This window comes from Pleurodeles waltl, chromosome 12, assembly GCF_031143425.1.
Source record: "Pleurodeles waltl isolate 20211129_DDA chromosome 12, aPleWal1.hap1.20221129, whole genome shotgun sequence".
Classification (NCBI taxonomy): Eukaryota; Metazoa; Chordata; class Amphibia; order Caudata; family Salamandridae; genus Pleurodeles; species Pleurodeles waltl.
The window spans coordinates 486,640,564-486,661,535 of NC_090451.1; positions in this window are offsets into that span (position 1 = coordinate 486,640,564).

A 20,972-nucleotide genomic window follows, 5' to 3' on the forward strand; every position below is an offset into this window, starting at 1 on the left:
CTACCATGTCATTCACTTTTCCCAAGTCTTGCACAATGCACACTTTCCCTAAAGGCTTCTTTGAGCACATTATCGGTGAATTACATGGACTGCTCAACACTTCTTTCAAAACCCCTTGTTTCAGAAAATCTCCAATTATCTGCGTCACGTTCATCAGAACATCTTGTGCCATGTTATACTGTGAAAGGTGTGGGAACACTGCATTCAGTTGCAAAGTTAACTTAATCGGTTCCACTCCCTTGATCAGTCCCACACATTTTCCTGTACTGTTCACTGCAAGTCTGCTTGCAATTCTTTCACAGTGAACATCTGGAAAACTCAATCAACGGGTATTCTTTCATTAATGGTTTCGTTCTCAGTTTCAGGAGTTTGTTCTTCCTCATCATCACTAATTGTCTGAACCTCTATTCCGGAAGTTGAACAATTAATCAGACATCTGGTCTTACACAATAAATCCCTTCCCAGTAGGGATACTGGACTCGAGTCGCAAACTACAAACTTATGCAGTACCTGGAAACTGCCAATCTCAAACTGCACTGGATCTGTGATCGGATTTATCAACTGTCTATTTGCTTACCCCCACAACCTGAACTGTTCTGCCTGAAGGAAGGAAGTTTGGAACTTCTGCACTTCTCACTGTATGGCTCCTGTGTCCACTAAGAATGAGACCCTGTGACCCATCACCTTTCCTTTCACAAAGGGTCCTCATTGATCTACTTCTAATGAGGCTGCAAGCATACATGGCTCCTCATCTGAAATATTACTCATCCATTCATCGTTTATTTCATTCTCACTATGTAATGGGAATTGGTGCACTGTGTCACTATTTCTGTCTTGTCTCTGACCTGTAACCTGTACCATGAACGGACACTCCCGCTTCCAGTGTCCCACGTTTCCACAAAGATGACACAGTAACATCTTTTTCATCCCTTGCACATCATTCTGAACCCTACTGTACTCAAGTCTGGAGCACGATTCAAATTGACTCCACGACCCCTACCTCTCACCTGAGGTTGTAACATAACAGCATTAACCAAAAACCAATAACGAAAAACAAACCTGCTGATTTACTACAGGAAGATACACAATCGCTTCAGATACCTTACGGATTTTCATGCAGCTATTCCTCTTTTTCAGTCTCACACATTTGCAAGCTAAATTCGACCCGCAAATTTCACTCTCAACTGATCAATGGGTCTGTCATGGTGCACACAGGACTTGCCAAATCTCAGTCAAAAATTTCTCTTACTCACTTAACTTACACACCGACTTGTTGACCACGCCCAATCAACCTACTAAGCCAGACAGATTACAACAAATAACCAAGTGTCTCCTACATTTGTCAATATACTCCCGAGCCTTAGACCACGCAGGGTCCGTACTTCACCAACAACCACATGGACAATTTTTTTAGCACAAAGCGCCATACACATATGAAGTTCAATGACTTCCATACTCTCATACTGCGGAGTACACACGCTCCTATTAAACCTCAACTGGAGCACGCAGACTCCCTACTTCCCTCACATACGTCACAATTCACCTGCGATTTGCATAAGCCTTTGCAAGCGCAACCTACCATTTTCACACTATCACTAGAATGCCAAGAACATATCCAACTCTACTATCGGGATCCAGAATCTGGGAAAGTCGTTTCTGGGCTTAAGGGGACATTATACTTGCTACAATTGCCATTACGAAAAAATAAAATCCAAATCACAACAATAATGAACAACTAACCCTAACTCAAACTACCACCATAACCATCAGTCACCAAATAACTAGTTCTCCAAGGAAACTAACCATCCAGCTGCTACCAAAAACTGCTAGCGCGCCTGGTCCTTCGCAAGTACACTTACAAGGGGAAGCGTATAGGCCATGAACCTTTTGATTCACATGGAGTATCCTAGTTATGTAGTAACCAATGTTCATCAATAATCAATATATAAATCAATAACCACTAAGATAAGTATTAATCATTAGTAGAACTTCTCAACAATGTATGAATAACCACAACTCAATATACGTTTTAACAATTTTTATTTCCATATTAGTTACAATACTAATCCATAAGGTTAATTCAAACTTTATGTAATCTACTCAAAATTAATTCATTAGCGACCACCAATAACAATCTAATCAGAACATGAGAAAACATACGTTCTAATGCTTCAGTATAAGCCAACAAAGATGAATATATCAACATTAATAGGAGAGTTCAGCAACCAGTTCGTCAATCATTTGTCACTGTCAGCGTCACCCCATAGGGACCTTACCTAACCCAGATTAGCATTAGGGACTTCATGCGAAAACGATTTAGAACATGAATTTGGAAAAACATCTAGCTAAGAGAAAAACTATTTAGACCGCGCATTTGGTACCTAGAAAGAAAGGCACAAAAGTGAATCAGTCAAATTGTCAGAGCTACCTAGCCACGTAATGGATCAGCAACAAAGTCAGTCTTCGTCTTCAGGTCATCATTCGATCAGCAATGCATCAGGTTCTCAAGAGCATGAGCCCAATGACAGAATCTCTCATCAATTTCGGCAAAGATCTCTCCACGATTATCTGCCTCTAATGCCTCCCCAACAGTTCTTCTGAAATTTCTTCCCCTTGTCATGACATTATATTAAAGTCACCCAGACCATTCGCAAATTCCTAATTGGTCAATTAATCATCCATTATGACTCTACCCAATAATCTTTATTTTACAAATCTCTGAATTCTAATATTACGCCATTCTCAGGTTATCGATTGGTTCACGGTACGATGTCCTCATCATCTGGCTCATCAGATATCGAAAATGTTGCATCTTCTTCTCCAGTCAGTGTCTCTATTGTTTGAGTCCTGGGAAAGTACATCTCGTCTGCTCTACACAGTCTATGTTGCAAATTTGATTCCCTCATCTCCTGTTCGTCGGTTCAGTGCAGAAAATTCTAGTTAAGCAGACTTTATTAACAATGAGTAGTTCAGGGTCAGTTCAGCACATTGGCTTCTCTACAATGCATGATTATTCTGCTGCTGCATGCGACCTGGCAAAACTAGGTCACAATTTCGGCTAAGTTAACTCTATAATAAAATGTAAAACATACGTTATACATCTCAATATGACATGTTACTACATTGTTATTACACATTTTCAACATTTCACATAATTTTAGTCTTTTTTAGCATAATTCATGAATTCTGCTGACCACTCTCCGTGGGCACATTTTCAAACATGCACATTAATTTTTCTATGGTGAATTATTTCTATCATTTTCTTGTTAATCAAAATGCATAACACTCATTAATATATTTAATTAACATATCTGTGTCGGCAAATGCAATAGGACATTTAACATCACATCGGCAACCTAGGAAAATAATTCAGGTCAGAGGGAACAGAATAAATAAGTGCCTTTCCAGTACTGCTGCATAATGAATCTCCTAGGCCTAATCAAGCTAGGAAAGCCTAAATGCACATTAACACAGTTAACGCACAGAAATCCTACTGCGCAACTGACAATTCAAATTTATAAACCAAATTATTTAATTGCAAACATTTTTAGGACTTGTAAGAACAGTTTCAAACATGCATTTATTTTTCTGTATACATGTAACTCGCATTAATAAAATTTGATTAATTCAGTATGAATGCGATGATTTTGTATTCATTTAATAGGTTCATTTTAATATTCATCTTAACGAGGACACTCTTTAGGTCAACTCATTTAAATATTTAATTTACTATACATACAAAACATCTTTCATGTTAAAACGTAGGTCTTAATACGAATGGCAGCCACATGGTCCACCATAATTCAAATGTGCGCATTTTACATTTCCCACATTAACTTCTCTGTTAAACTTTTAAATAAAGGTTAATTAGTCACCATATGCTAACGTCTATGCCACTTATGTATTAATAAAATGTAATCTCTATCAGCCGTCTAGCACTCAACCCCTGATATTTCTCCTGCTTCACTCTTATCTTTTTGCTCCATCCTCATGCAGACCATCAGAGGTGATTTCTTTTCATACTTCTGTACTTTTATACATTAAACTATTATCTTACAATGGCATTGTTTTGGAATAAAGAAACAGGTAATTATGTAGCCTCTTTTTGGTATAAGGGTTAAAAGGGTGACTAGTTAACCTGCAAGCTGAATCCACCTATCCCATCCTGAAAGGAACCAGGTTAGTACTCGAAGTCTGAGGACTGCGTAGAGACAATGGGGCTAGTGCCTCATGGCAAATGCTAAGGCAATGACTCCCTGTTACCTTGGTTTCTATTCACAAGCTGTTATGGACAGGTACAAAATCGAAAAAAAGCTTTAAATAACTCGGGTCTTTTTTAAATGTGTGCGAGTTTTTATAATGCTTCATGACACAGGCAACTCAGTGCTTCTATCTTAATGCCGGTTCGTGAAACCGTTCGCAAGTACCTACAGTCCTTCCTAAAGATCTATTGTCTATGGCTATTTTTTTTACGACGTAATTAATGAGATTCAATTATGAACATCCTGTCAGTGACAAATTAACTTTGTATTTTATCCGCAAAACACATTAGTATCCTGAACTGAGATAAATCGCCTGGAGAGCAAGAAAGGAAGGAAAAACATCTGGTGCCTGTTGTCACTGCTCCCCAAGCTGAAAATGGCTGCCTTCCAAATTCTAGCCCAACAATATGGCCGCTTGTTGCATAGATCCTCAATGGATGTGCAGCAGATGGTTCCGAAAATTAGTTTCTGATGTGATGACGGTTCTTAATTCCTATCATAAACATCAAGAAGAACTAATAGATTCACGAAGTGATGTGAAACCCTTTCCAGTCTTTGTACTGTCCTATTAGATGCTGCACAATATTGATTTTGGGTATGAGAGGGACAGGCACGTGTTAAATTGTGGCCCGCCCAAAGGTATTCAAATAGAAGGTGTACTAGGATTCTGAAAGTCATGTGAGGTTTGGTCAACAACAGGATATATTTTGAAAATGTCCTCCTCTTTTGGCGTTAACGATGTGTCCTTACCTACCTAATGACGTGTGCTGTTTAGTTTCCTTAATACTAGTATAACTAGCATAATTGTCCTTAAAGTGGTGCTTTCGGACTGTGTGTGTACTCTAGATTTCCACAACCCACCAGAATAATGGCCTGGGCTGAGATTAGGCAAGTATGGAGAGACCCGTTTTTTCTGCTTCCGGGGACTAGGGTAGTTTAAAATAAAGAGGTGTTCGCTGTTTTATGCCTTTATGCATACAAAGCAGAAGACAAACCCCTTAAAAGCCATGCCCGCTGATGGCGCACGTCGACGGTTTCCAGCCAAATTTAATGGGCCAAAGTGACTGGAAGAACAAATATATGTGTTTTGTAAGGACGAATTTCAAATAAAGTTGTGAGGCGGCTGTTAACAAGCAGCTGTGGCTTTTGTAGACCTTCGGGGTTAGCATTCTGCTCTGATGACATGCCTATGTGCTGTGCCTACTTATCCTGGAATTACCATTTTATTGTGCAATACTTAAATGTTATAAATTTGTCTTCGCATTTTCACATTTTATTCAATTAGCACACAATGATTTCTGGAGCATGCCATTCATTAGAAAAGCCAATCAACCCTGAGTTGCCTACAGCAGCTTAGTCTGTGAAATTAGGCAATTTTCACCTTCAAGCACAAATGGTCTGTGTGGGTGTTAAAGAAAGCCTGTGAGAACATTAAGGGTACCTTGAAAGAAAAGGTAAAGTGCACGGAGTGAATGGTATCACACCTCTGTGGTCATATTGCTAAAAGCACTCCAGGGCAGAACTGTAACGTGTGCCTATGTTTAAGTCTTCACTGCACTTTGATATTACAAATAGGGCCGTGTAGGCTGTGCGGCTACTTCTGTAATATGGGTGATGCTAGCGCACATTTTGAATCTGTGTGATCTCAAGGTGGCATTCTGTCATTTGCATGTAGGCATCATCATCTGCCAAAAAGGGAATGCCTTTGCCCCTATGCCCAGGCTGTATAACAGTTGTAGACGCAGGAACAAACAGACTGCGGAGACATATGAGGTATATTGTAGTCACTGTGGCCCTTGGAGGCAACTCTTGGGACTGAGAGATAGGGCCTTCAGGTACCCAGAAAGGTGTACACCCGCACGTGGGTGTGGTCACACACTGCTGTGGGATCCTTGCCTGTTCCTCAGATTGTTGTCTTTCCCGCTGGTTTGAAAGGTGTATCTGCAGTTTAAAACTGCCAGCCCACCTTTCATTGTTTGGCTCACCCCAGTGCTGGCGTGAGTTTGGGCCTGAACAGGTACGACACATTCTCTATATAATATTGCACACTGTGTATGTCAGCACTAGAAACACCCCATCTGGTACAAACAGGCACAGCATGTGTCCGAGGGATGCAACAGGCATTTTCTCCCATTTTCTTGTGCCCTCATATCACTTGGTATTACAGAAGAAGATGCAAATTCTTCTGTACACCCCTTCTATAATATTAGTCTGGCTGTTACACCTGTTGGACTCTCGCATTACTTCACCTGAATGGGGGCATGGATCCATGCAAATCAGAGAATGCATATACCACTGCTCCAACATCATACAGTATTACAGGCAAGGGTGTCATTGTAATCTGGTGTAGTATCTATGGTGCACAGAAAATGCAGGCTAATATCTTATAGTGAGAGGTTTTCACTACACTTTATTAACAACATAGAATTGATTAATACCACATGTGTGCAGTTATAATTATTTAGAAGTATTTTTAGTCCAAACGTTAAAGTTGAAGTTGTCATGTTATGTTTGAGCTCAAAGCTATATAGACAGTTGATTCTTGCATACAATTATACATGCAGTGGTTTCTGTATGTTCATGATGTACATTTAATTTGAATGACTGAATTGTGTTAATTGTTCATAGAATTAATGGGGCGGAGCCTATCCCAGCAACAAGATCGCTGCTTCTTAGAGGGATGTGCTGGCCGATGCCACAATCCGTCAAGAATCACCACTCAGTGGGCTCCTCTGAGGCCGCATACGCCATGGCACCCTGTAGCAGATCGTAGGGGGGCCACCCGTGCCACTGGGAGACTGCCCGTGCATCCGTGATGCTCACCTTGCGTCAGTCCCTGTTGCGACCCATGCTGATACTTGCCAGCAGCCTGCCTCTGAATGTGGGTTCAGAGCAGACACCCAGGTCTCTCCACTTGTCTGGGCCCTGGGAGAACAATGCAGCTGCCTTGTGTGTTGTGGCTCACCTTTGTTGCCCCCCCAAATTAAACGGCACTTCTTGGGCCCTGCGGCTTTGGACAGCCAGCGTGTCCTGCTTCCACTGAGGCCTTTGAACTTGCCACTGGCACCCGCTGGGCAGCCTGGCCTTCAATGCCTGGCTGAGGGTCTGTTGCGACGTGCAGGGGAGGCAGTGAAGAGCAGACCCTCCCACCCCCCTGGGTGCCAGCCCCACCACCATTATACGTTATCTGCTGGCCTGCCCTGAGCATGACTGGCATTGAACATCATGTGGGGGCCCGGCAGGCCACCTGGGACACGTTTTTCTCCTGGAGCCATGTGGAGGGAGAGTGGTGACTTGCCCTGCAGCCTCCTCCCAGATCTACTCAGCGCATCATTGGGGTCCCCTCGTGAACACCATATTATGCCCTGACTCCAGCGTTCTTCTTTATCTACTTGGATGAGTGGCAGGGAGCGAACTATGATCTTCCCTGGTGGGAGTAAGCCTCAGCATGGCCAGTTCTGTATGATAGTGACTTAAACATTAGGGGGACAACCAATGTTCATCCAGGCCCATTATTCTGGCATGGCCCGCTTCCTATCTGTGGCTTTCTCAAAGGCTGCAAACCCTTTCCCATCTACTGCCACCCAGATCCACTAAGGATTCCCCTCCTGCCATATACTAGGCTTGCTCAGGCCCCACACTTTATAATGGGGTAGAGGAAGGGCCAGGGGACCCTACTGGACCCTTCTCAGGTGCTGCTCCACTCACTTGGGCCCTTCGTGCCCCACCCAGGGTAGAAATGACTGTAAATCCTCATTGCCCAGCATATTGGCTCTGCATACTTGCCACTCGCCAACACTGCAGATCTCTGCTTACCTTACAGCTCACCCAGCCATGAGAAAGCATGATGCACACCAGTCTAAAGTAACCTTCAAGGGCAAACACCACACATGCCACTCCAAAAAGGATGCGCTTTTTGATGTAAAAAATAGTCTCCTTACAACAGATGCTAAAAATCGATCTTCTGACCTATCGCATTGACTGCATGAAGGAGAGAGTCGACAAACATGAAGACTGCCTTGACCACCTTGAAAATCATGTGTCCGATGCGAATGACACCCAAGCGGTCAGCAGAGAGCATTCTCTTGTGCATGGATAAAGTCCTGAAATTGAAACTTAAAAATCTAGAGGCACGCTTTCGGCGCAATAATCTCCACATTACAGGGATCCCGGGCTCCATAGCCATTGATAAAATGGAGAACTATGTGGGAATGATGCTCCGCGCCCTTCATTGACATGCTCTGTCCCCAGGCTTCATTATAGAGTGGGCCCATTGCTCCCTTGGGCCAAGTCCCACTCCAAGGACCCCTTTCCCTGTCTATCCCATAGTTGCCAGACACCCTAACTACATGGTCCTTTGCCTTTCCCGTGAACATCAGTCCATGCTGTACCAGGGCAATCCGTTCTCCTTCTACCCAGATTTTACACTGGCAGTGCAAGCTGTCTACCGGGAATTCCTACCTGCTAAACAACTCCTTTAAAATGCTGATATTCCCTATGCATTTCTGTGTACCGCCAAGTTGTGCATTCCTCATGAGGGAAACTTCACTACTTTGCAGATGCCAAAGCAGCCCTAAAATTTTCCAAGCACATCACATCAAAGGCAACAATGCCCCAGGCGTCCATGCAGTATCACGGAGAAACCCACCTTAGCAACAAAGACTAAACTTATCTGCTGTCAGGAGCACCCCCTGGCATCATCTGAGACTCTTTTCCTCCCTTGTTGTGCTGACGCTGTGTTTGCTTTTCCAGGCAGCCTGCCTGCAGTCCTGGATGGCCCTCCTGCTCATATAGATGCCTTGACTTTCGTGTTGACAAACGTCCATGGTAGCATGCTGCCTTCACTCTGGGTGCCTCTGCACTCCATCGGCCGCACACTCAATCCATATCTGGGATGTTCATCTGGTTTGCTGCTGCCCGCAGGGATGATTCCTATGTTGTATGACTGCATTTGGGGTTGCTGTTGTGGTGAAGGGTGGGATTGCAGTCTTCAACCATGTTTAGGGCTTGGAGTGGGTGGGGGGCGTGGACTGCATTAAAGGTTTTCTGTTTTATGACTTTCCTTTTCCCTACCACCTCCCATGCACAGCTTTGCATTACTGCCCTACTCTCTTCAGATGCATGCTGAACTTGGCCCCACCTTCCCAATCATAACCACTGTCTTTACTCAGCTCAGGGACCACCACTAGATGCCTAACATGGACCATTCACAGGCTAAATGGCAAAATGAATGCAGAGAGGTCAGAATGGTCCATGACTTTCTTAATAGGCATCACATAGATATTTGCTTCCTCCAGGAGCGCCACCTAACCCTGTCCAATGTGCTGACATGAACACATTGTTCTACTCTAATTATCCCAGAGGAGTGGCAATATTTTTTGGCACAGGCCTGCACTGGCCGCTGGAAGGTGCCATATGCAATGACAAGGGGAGATACGTCATTCCTGCCGGCACACTGCATGGACACCCTGTCATACTGGCCTCCATATACAGTCCCAACGCAGACAGACCCAAATTCTGTTCTGAGATCTGGCAACTGATCGATAGCCTGGACCCAGGGGCTGTTGTTTGGGTAGGGGGACTTTAATGTGGTTCTTGATTGTACAGTGGATCGTTCCGGTGCTCCTAGGTGCCCCAATCCAAACACAGCTCCACCCACTCATATGTGCTAACTTCCTAAATTACATCTGACAACTCACTCATGTGACCAGAATGGAGGGTACATGTGTCACTGCCTCACGCAATGGGTGGTCACGCAGAGATTACTGGCTATTCTCCTGTGAAGCACGAACCCTCTCAGACCATGCTTCTGTTTTGTTGGAGCTTACTTTACCACAAGCAACTCCATGGGCCTTCACCTGGTAACTGCTCACTGGTGCGCTCTGGGACACAGGGGGTCATTCTGACCCTGGCGGCCGGTGACCGCCAGGGTCACCGACCACGGGAGCACCGCCAACAGGCTGGCGGTGCTCCCGAGGGCATACTGACCGCGGCGGTTCAGCCGCAGTCAGAAAGGGTAAACCGGCGGTCTCCCGCCGGTTTACCGCTGCCCCAATGAATCCTCCATGGCGGCGGAGCGCGCTCCGCCGCCATGGGGATTCAGACACCCCCTACCGCCATCCTGTTCATGGCGGGAAACCCGCCATGAACAGGATGGCGGTAGGGGGTGCCGCGGGGCCCCTGGGGGCCCCTGCAGTGCCCATGCCAATGGCATGGGCACTGCAGGGGCCCCCGTAAGAGGGCCCCGCAAAGTATTTCAATGTCTGCTTTGCAGACACTGAAATACGCGACGGGTGCAACTGCACCTGTCGCACCCCTGCAACTACGCCGGCTCAATTCTGAGCCGGCGTCCTCGTTGCAGGGGCATTTCTGCTGGGCCGGCGGGCGCTCTTTTGGAGAGCGCCCGCCGGCCCAGCGGAAATGTCTGAATGGCCGCCGCGGTCTTTTGACCGCGGTGCGGTCATTCGGCGGCGGAACCTAAATCAGGCCCTCAGTGTTTTGGGGCAAGATCCAAACTGTGATCACAGACTACTTTAGTAATATTGCTGGCTCTGTATCTTCCCAGTGGACCCTCTGGGAGGCCTTTAAAGCAGTAACTCGGTGCATCTGTATTGCTAAACAATTCAGCATACTCTGGGCAATACATGGGCAAATCCTTACACCTGAACAGAACCTAAGGACCCTGGAGTTGGAGCACCATGCCACCAAACATGCCACCACTATGGCATCTATCCATGTGAAAATCTCTGAATATGAGGACAAGGGTTTCTCCAAACCATGACCTCCTTTTACTCCAAGCTCTATGAGGCAACGCCAGTACCTGCCGAAGAGGAACTGACCGTGTACCTAGACTCGACCCAGCTGCTCATCGTTCATATTTGGATGTCCCTTTTTCTGTTAGGAGGTTATCCAAGTCATTCTGTCAATGTCTAGCAATAATATGCCGGGGCTAGATAGTCTTGCTACCTCCTATTATAAGGAGTATGCAGATCTGCTGTCTTCTCACCTGTTGTCGATGTATGACGATTCCTTAACATCTGGGATGCTGCCACCGTCTCTGCAGGAGCCAGTCATAGTTACAATTTTGAAACCTGGCAAGTTGGCAGAACTCACGATCCACCTCCTCCCGTTGCTGCCTGAAATTATACACCTGGGCCAATCCAGGTTTGTGCCGGGCACAGCCACTTCACACAACCTCAGCACAATGTTTGCCCTTATGCATTCCATTGACCTGCAGCATGCTGCCATCGCCTTACTACTGGATGCCACAAAGGCATGCCACATCCTAGACTAGACACACTATTCCACATGCTATTGCGGCTTGGTTTTGGTCCACGCTTTATTTATTTTATTCACCTCCTTTACACCTATCCGACGGCCCTAACAGTCATAATGGCATGCTGTCAGAACCTTTCTCTATTACCTGTGGAACTCTCCAGGGATGCCCACTGTCAACAATCTTATTTGCCACGGCGATGAAGCCCCTTGCGGTCTGGTTGCGACAAGAGAATGCTCATAGAGGCCTTGGTTTTATGGCTAGGAGTCTGGTGGCCTCTATGTATGCAGATGATGTGACACTATAGCCCTCGTTACAACTTTGGCGGTCTTCTTAGAGGACCGCCAAAGCCACGAGCTCCACAAGAGCACCAGTGCTGGCTGTCTTCCGCCCACCATATCACGGGTACTGCTGGATTTCTGCCACAATTCAGGCAGGAATCCAGCAGTAGTTGTGCTGGTGGGCAGAGGTGCTTGGGGGATTCCACCACCAGCCCTGTTCCGCCAGTATGACTCCACCAGCCGTATTATGGGAAAGAATACGGCCTGGCGGTGTCTTGCTGGTGGGGCGCTGCCAGCGGTGGAAGCGCCCCTTTTTGTTCCCTGCCAGATGACCTTCTGTCAGGAATAAGGCCAGGCGCGATCCAGGTCTCACTCGAAATTCTGCTGCGCAACTCTGCAGCACTTTATGCGCACCACTGGTCATCCCCGCTTGTTCCAAGAATGGCCATCAGCGTCGTCTGCCCTGTGGTAAAGCTCACGTAGCTGCAGGTTCAGGGCATTGGTAGTTAAGATGCACTTACCAGTGCTATCCTATGAAGGGGCTACATTTCCCATGTTTTTAGAGGCAGCGGCCATCTTGAGGTGTGGCAGGCCTATAAAGCCCAGCCACACCCAAGCACATTACTCACTATTTTGAAGACTTTGATGCAGCCAGACCCCGTGGAGGTTTCTCTGGAAAAGTCCAGAGTTTCTGAATGGCAGAGTATCGTCTAACCAGAGTCCATAGGTGCATCCAAAAACGAGTAGGTCGTACTCGTGGCGGTAAGACCTTGCTGAATCCAAGTTTGGAGGAAGTTATTACTTCCAAGAGGTAACGCGCTTTGTGCATATGTAATTCATGGTGTTTCAGTTCATAGATGCAAGGTGCTCTTTTGGCTCAGTGATTCTAAGCATTTCAGTTCACAGAGATAACGTGCTTGTGCACATGTAATTCCTGGTGTTTCCGTTCACAGATTTAAAGCGCTCTTTTGGCTCAGTGGTTCAAAGTGTTTCAGTTCACAGAGATAACGCGCGTGGTACACACGTAATTCAAGGTGTTTCCGTTCACAGATGTAAAGCGCTTTTTTGGCTCAGTAATTCCAAGCGCTTCAGTTCTTAGACGTAAAGTGCTCAGCGCATGATAATTCAGGCGCTTCAGTTCCCAGATATAAGGTGCTTCAATTCATAGAAGGAACGGTTCTTGGCACAACGACCTAAGTTATTTAGACAACTTGAGTAAAAGCGCTTCCTGGTGTTATTAAGTTAAGCGCTTTAGGTTTTAATGAGTAAAACCTTTTTGGCATTTATTGTTATGAATGTGAAAGTACTTTGGAGATGAACCAATCAAAGTTTTCATTGTTCTTTGAATAACTTAAGATATGAAAAAACACATTTAAGTCCTTTAGATTTTCTAAGTCACAATCAAAGGTTTATGTTGTGAATATAGAAATATTACCGGATTGATATTCTGTGTAAAATCATAATTCAACGTTCTTGCCATCTCTTGAATCTGAGGTCGTGTTTTACAAGGGGCTTCGCCCGCATTTCAGGAGAGGTCCCCCCCTGATATCTTGGAGACACATTTAGTCAAGAGCCTATAAGTGATTTACGTTTTCTATGAATGAGTACATGCATATTGTTCTAACCTTTCCTTTTCAGATCTCTCTCCCTGCTGTTCCCTTCTCTAATTCCCCTCCCCGACTGGCTTCACCATAACTCTGCGCTATAACAGCTTTCTGAGTTGGGAGGTGCAATGCGCATATCCCAAGGAAAGGTCCCCGTGACAGAATAGTGAGCCCACGAGTTTTATACTTTCCTCTTGGTCTGTACAGAGGCTGCGCAAAATGGCCACCTTAGATACCCTTATGCAAGTAGTAACTCAGATGCAAAGGTATTTGACAGACTCTAAAAATATTACAGCTGATTTAGTGAATAAAGTAACTCAGTTACAGTGTAAAGTAGATGGTTCTGAATCTGAGTCTCTTCCTAACCCTCCTGCATCTACTAACATAGCTGTAAATGTGCCGACACAGATTCCTTTAGCTGCACCAGAGAGGTTTTCTGGGGACCCCAATAAGGTTAAAACATTTTTAACACAGGTGGAGTTACATTTTACATGTCGGCATAGTGCTTTTCCGGATGCACAATCTAGAATTGCATTCCTTATATCATACCTGAATGGTGATGCAGCTACTTGGGCAGTGCCATTAGTCCGATTAGACAGTCCTCTTTTATATAACCGACGTCGCTTTGTAGAAGAATTCGTAAAGGTTTTTGACAGACGCGCAATCACTATGACTGCAGACAAAGAGTTATTAGAATTACGTCAAGGAGATAAAGACTTGATAACGTATTTGTCCCACTTCAACCGGTTAGTGGTGGAAACTGCTTGGCTTGAGGTAAAAAGGTCAGCAGTATTTTATCAGGGGCTAAAAGACCAACTAAAAGATGTATTGGCCCAAGTTGAACCACAACCAGAAACTGATTTAATCAATCTTACCCGACGGATAGATCACAGACTTTCAGAAAGAAAAGGAACAAGGAAAAAATGGGAAAAACTAATTAGCGAATGGAAAGATCCAGACACTTTCAATTGTCTTCAGATTCTATGATAGAACCGATGGATATCTGAACAGTTTGCCCACCACCGACCAAAGAGGGAAAGACTTGCAACGAAAAAATGGTCAGTATTTGTATTGTGGAAAAAAGGGTCATTTTATAAGAGAGTGGCAAAAGAAATCCAAAGGCAAGATTGATCCAACAGTTGTGACAAAGAAAAAGATAGCAGTTGCTTTAGAAAATTCACAGGAAAACTAAAGTGCCCGAGAAAAAATTAAGGGGACCTCTTGGGCAAATTGAATATCCCTTCAATGTGCTCTTGCACAAATTGTTATGTCAAACATTTCCGAATCTTAGTACAAATGACTGTGCAGGGCAAAAGACATAGGTGGTCACAACCCTGGTGGTCGGTGTTAAAGCGGCGGTAAGACCGCCAACAGGCCGGCAGTAAAAAAATTGCAATTACGACCGTGGCAAACCACCGCCAAAGAAAGACAGCCACTTTAACACTCCGACCGCCACGGCGGTACAAACAAACTGCGCGGCGGTCACCGCCAACAGACAGGCGGAGGACAATGTACCGCCCACACAATTATGACAGGCCAATCCGCCACCTTTTCCGCGGCGGATTCATCGCGGATAAAAACACAGCGGAAACAGGATTTTCAAAGGGAAAACGCTCACCTCTATACACCCCACGAGGAACGAGGACACCATGGACCTGGAACTCCAAATTCTACCTGCGATAGTCTCCCTCTCTCCTCTACCAGGAGCACGAACGCTGGCGGCGAAGACCACAGTGAGTACTGCACCTACGACATGGGGGAGGCAAAAAATAAGGATATACACACGCAACACCCCCACCCTCACCCACTACAACACACACAAATGCATATCAATACATCACAGTTACACCCCCCAAACCCTCCGGAAGAATGCAAAGACAATAGAAAATTAGTGTAACCATTGTAATATTTTAAAAACAAGTAGGCAGAAATATATATATATATATATATATACACCATGTACTAAATATATACCAAGCATAGTCGTCGAGGTAGTGCACTAAGAAAGTCCGTGGAACACTGGGACCACACGGTATGGGCGAGGCCCACACAAGATCCCCGACCATGACGGAGAGAACACTGCAGGGGCATCAGATACCAATAAAACAGGCACCTCAGGGGGAGGGAAAGGGGGGGCACCTCAGCCGCTAGAGTGCACGAAGCCAAATCCACGAGGGGGCTACATGCCCACTGTTCCATCCTGGGGAGTGCAAAGCCACAGTCTCACAAGTCTATACAGTGGGTGGCTTGCCCACTGTTCCATCCTGGGGAATGCAAAGCCACAGTCTCTCAAGTCTCTACAGTGGGTGGCTTGCCCACTGTTCAATCCTAGGGAGTGCAAAGCCACAGTCTCACAAGTCGATGACAGTCTCCACTGGTTCTGGAGGGGGCATGGTGCCCATCCTGTTAAGGACAGAGGTAGTGGATGACAGTCCCCACTGGTTCTGGAGTGGGCATGGTGCCCAGAGTGCTTCATCCGGTTAAGGACAGATGTAGTGGATGTATCTCTCCACTGGTTCTGGAGGGGGCATGGTGCCCAGAGTGCATCATTCACCCTGTGACGGACTCAGTTGCGTCAGTGCCCCTGCTGCTCATGGGTTAGCGGTGCTTGAGATGACGGTGCCCTGTTCAGCGGTGTTTGAGATGGCGGTGCCCTGTTCAGCGGTGCTTGAGATGGCGGTGCCCTGTTCAGCGGTGCTTGAGATGGCGGCTTCCATTGCAGGGTCTCAGCTGCTGGCGGTTCTTCATGGCACAGCGGGCCTTTTGCTGGCTGTCCTTCATGGCCCAGCTGGGCTGGTGCTGGCGGTGGCCTCCTAGGCAGCTGGGCTGGTGCTGGCGGTGTCCTCCTAGGCAGCTGGGCTGATGGCAGTCTTCTCCGCCGTGCTGGCCTTCCCAGACTTGCCGGTTTTCTTGTTGCCCTTCCCCACCTTGGAAGGTGTCACAGCTGACTCCACACTCCCAACGGGACCCCTGGGAGTGGCTTTGGTGGCTGGAGTCTTCCCCCTCTCCCGCCGGGCAGTGGCCAACTTCTGATGCTTCAAAGGTGGGGGACTGTCTGTGCTGTGGCTCCGTGCCACAGTGGCTACCCTGGTGGCCGGTGCACTCCAGATTCCGGTGACTACAGGCACCACTGGTCCCAGAGAAGTTGTGGCTGAGGTGCTAGTTCGGGACCTATGAGACAGACGGGGTGGGGGAGGTGTGGGAAAGAGGTCAAGGTTAGAAAGGAAGAGTTTTTTGGACACACTGGGACGGGTAGCTGGAGGGTGTTTGGGAGTGGAGGAAGAGGTGGTGGTTGTAGGAGGTGTACGTTTGGTGACTTTGGTTGAAGGTGCATGCGCTGGAGGCTTGCTTGAGGTGGATGACTGTTGGGTGGGTGTGTGCCTGCGTTTGTGTATCTTGGGAGTGGGCGTCACAGACACACTGGGAGAGGACACAGGGGACGTGTGAATGGTAGTGGGGGTGGTGACTGCAAGTGAGCGGGGTGTGGTGGTGGGTGTGCTGGAGAGGGACGTAGTGGCTGTAGAGGTAGTGCATACAGGTGTGAGTGTAGACAAGACTGGGAGGGAGGAGGGAGACGAGGAGGAGGGGGACACAGTGGAGGCAGTGGATGTTGGTGTGTCTGCATGTGTGTGATGCTTGCGTGAGTGCCTGTGGGATGTGTGGTGCTTATGTTTGCCTGAGCTTCCCTTGGGTGTTGAGGTGTGTGCATGTTTGTCTGTAGGTGTGCTTGGGATAGGCTGAGGTACAGGGGATTGGGTCGGGGTGGAGGAAGTTGGAGGGGGGAGGCTAGAGACGGGGACAATGGCTGCCATCAGTGCTGAGGCCAGAGTCTGAAAAGCTCGCTGAAGGGCCGCCTGACCAGAATGAATGCCCTCCAGGAATTCATTGGTTTGTTGCAACTGCCTCTCTACACCCTGGATGGCATTCAAAATGGTAGACTGCCCAACAGTGAGGGACCTGAGGAGGTCAATGGTCTCCTCACTGAGGGCAGCAGGGGTGACTGGGGCAGGGCCTGAGGTGCCTGGGGCCAAGGTGATGCCCACCCTCCTGGGTGAGCGGGTACGGGACAAAGGCTGAGGGGCTGCTGGGAGGGCGGTGCTGGTAGCGGGGGGGTGGCGGCTGTACCTGTAGATGCGAGGGGCACAGATGTTGCCACCACCACAAGGGAGCTCCCATCAGAGGACGAGTCCGTGTCGCTGGTGTCAGCTCCTGTCCACGCCGTGGAGCTCCCCTCACCCTCCATCCCACTGGTGAATTCAGACTCCGTAGTGTCGCCCTCCAGGGCCCTGTGGGATGCAGCTCCCTCGTGCTCCGGTGCCTCTCCTCCTCCGCCTGATGATGCTAATGCACACAAGAACAGGAAGACCACAAAAAGGGGGGGGAGACAGAAGAAAGACATGTTGAGTGCATGCATTACCGCTACCGTTGGCGGACACGACAGACACAGAAGCCCCCTGCACTACACCTCGCTCTTGGGCTCCACTGTTCAATTTCTGGGAAATGGCCTACAAGGCTATGGATGACATCTGCACACATAGATGACACAGGGGCATGACTAGGTGTACTTGGCACTTTACATAGGTGGTCTGGGGTGCCACATGGCCTGCCTTACGGAGGGTCCTTGCCTACGGAACTCACCCTGGCCTAGGGAAACCCACAGCCCAGCTCCTCCACCCAGACACCTCCACTGCGCGCAAACTCAGCAGAATGAGAGTGTACTCACCCCCTTGTGGCTGCTGTGATGCCCTCAAGCGCCCATCCAACTCCGGGTAGGCCACCGCCAGGATCCTTAACATCAGGGGGGTCATGGTGCGACGGGCACCCCTCCCGCGTTGGAAGGCCATCCCCAACTAAGCTTCCGCCATCTTCTTGCTCCAGCTGTGAATGTCCTCCCATCTTTCCCGGCAGTGGGTGCTCCGTCTGTGGTAAACCCCCAGGGTCCGGACGTCCTTGGCGATGGCATGCCAAATATCTTTCTTCTGGTGGGCGCTGACCTACATGAAATGTACAGGGGGAAAAGGGAAGTTATTACCAACTGCACCGTCAAAGTGAATGGCCCCCATCCCTACCCTTGCCATGTGGGTCATGCATTCACCGTATTTCATGCATGCAGCACTCTCCCCCCTTCATTCTTACATCCAGCCCTCTCCACACAGGCATAGCCCATACAACATGCTCCCTGTGTACTTACCTGTTTGTCTGGAGGACCGTAGAGTAGCGTGTTCTGGGGGAGGACCCCATCCACGAGCTTCTCCAACTCCTCCGATGTGAAGGCAGGGGCCCTTTCCCCAGACACACGAGCCATTGTCTTTTCCAGACCGAGGTCACAGCAGCACTTGCAGTGTAGGTCCTCTCCTGTCGAAGATCAGGTATCGAGTGATTGAACAGATAGAAAATGGCGGTCAAGTCCGCTGCAGTGAGTACCATCACCGCCGGCGTACATCGCCATTGGCTCCTGGGACCCATAGGGTCCAATGTTAACCAATGCAGCATTGCGCCATGGTCTTCGACCGCCTACCGCGACAGTGTAAAACGCTAGCACAGTTACCTCACATCCCATTGTCCCCCTTTACAGGTCAGGCAGCCGCCATTTCAGGGGCCCACATGGCTTCATTTTCAACTGGGTCACACATACCTAGGCCTAGGCTCAACACACATACAGGCCACCTTTTGTGTATGAATGGTGTTCTGTGTAGATTGTGGGTATGTACCTCTGAGTTGTTTGACTCTGTGCTCGCTGTTGTCCTTCATTGGCACCGTCCGCTGGGACATGTGAGGAGATGGCGGCATCCTCCGGTGTATCGACAGTTGGTGGACCTGTTGACAATGGAGGAGCGACATTTGATTATCACATACAGACTTGACCGTGCCACAATCCAGGAACTGTGTACCCAGTTGGAGCCAGACCTGGTGTCAGCAATCCGCCATCCCACAGGAATCCCCCCTCAAGTGCAGGTGCTGTCAGTGCTCCATTTCCTTGCAAGTGGGTCATTTCAAACAACAGTGGCCATAGCATCAGGGATGTTCCAGCCTATGTTTTCAAACGTATTATCCAGAGTGTTGTCTGCCCTTCTGAAACACATGCGGAGCTACATCGTTTTCCCTCAGGTGGAGGATTTGCCTACAGTGAAAGAGGATTTCTATGGCCTGGGACACATCCCCAACATCATAGGTGCCATTGATGGGACACATGTGGCTTTGGTCCCCCTCCACAGGAGTGAACAGGTGTACAGAAACCGGAAGAGTTATCATCCTATGAATGTACAGATGGTATGTTTGGCAGACCAGTACATCTCCCATGTGAATGCCAAGTTCCCTGGCTCAGTGCATGACGCCTACATCCTGCAGAATAGCAGCATCCCTAATGTGATGGGTCAACTCCAGAGGCACCGTGTGTGGCTATTAGGTGAGCACCTGGAAGCAAGTCAGTGGGAATGGTTGTCTGGGTCTGGGGATATCCCTCCAGGTTAGTGTGTGTCTAACAGTTGTCCATCACCATTTGCAGGTGACTCTGGTTACCCCAACCTGTCATGGCTCCTGACCCCAGTGAGGAATCCCAGGACAAGGGCAGAGGAACGCTACAATGAGGCCCATGGGCGAACTACGAGGGTGATCGAGCGGACCTTCGGCCTCCTGAAGGCCAGGTTCAGGTGCCTCCATATGACAGGTGGATCCCTATTATACTCACCAAAGAAGGTGTGCCAGATCATCGTGGCCTGTTGTTTGCTTCATAACTTGGCTTTGCGACGACAGGTGCCTTTTCTTCAGGAAGATGGTCCAGATGGCGGTGTTGTTGCAGCTGTGGAGCCTGTGGGCAGTGAAGACGAGGAAGCAGAGGAAGAAGACATGCACAACAGGGACTCAGTGATCCAGCAATATTTCCAGTGAGACACAGGTAAGAGTACAGAACTGCCTACTACATGTACTTTAACACTACTACCTCTCAACTGTGTGTCTTTTTCACCCAGTGTATGGCCACTGAGTTGTCACTTTCCCTTACGATTTCACAGATGTGGGTCCCACTGTGTGACATCTGCTTAGATTCCTCATGGACTAGAGCTGTGTGACATAGGTATGTTGACATTAAACTTGAAAGAGCATTTTTTCAATGTAATTGCTAATACACTATTTCGAAATCACAGACAGACTCCAGATTGTTTTGTGCTTTAAGGGTATTTATTTAAGTGCTCAATATTGGAGGGGGTAGTGAAATGGTGAGGGTGATGGCGGAGGAATGTCCATGGCAGAGTCCAGTCTATTAGTCTCACAGGTGCATTGTCCAAAGGGCCATAGGAAGTGGAGCTGGGGCAGTTTAAGGATGGACAGGGCGACAAAGTGGGACAGTAGGATGACAATCAGGGTGGTCTCATTTCTTGGTGGGGTCTTGGCATCGTGCTCTGTCTTTGTCCTGGATCTCAGGGACCATTTGCGGGGTGGTTCTCCCTCTGCAGGGGGTGGGGTGCTGGCGTGGTGGTCCTGTGGCGGGGTATCCTCTCCACTAGCGCCGGCGGAGGCGGTGGGCAGTTCATCTAGTTCATGCTAGTGTCAG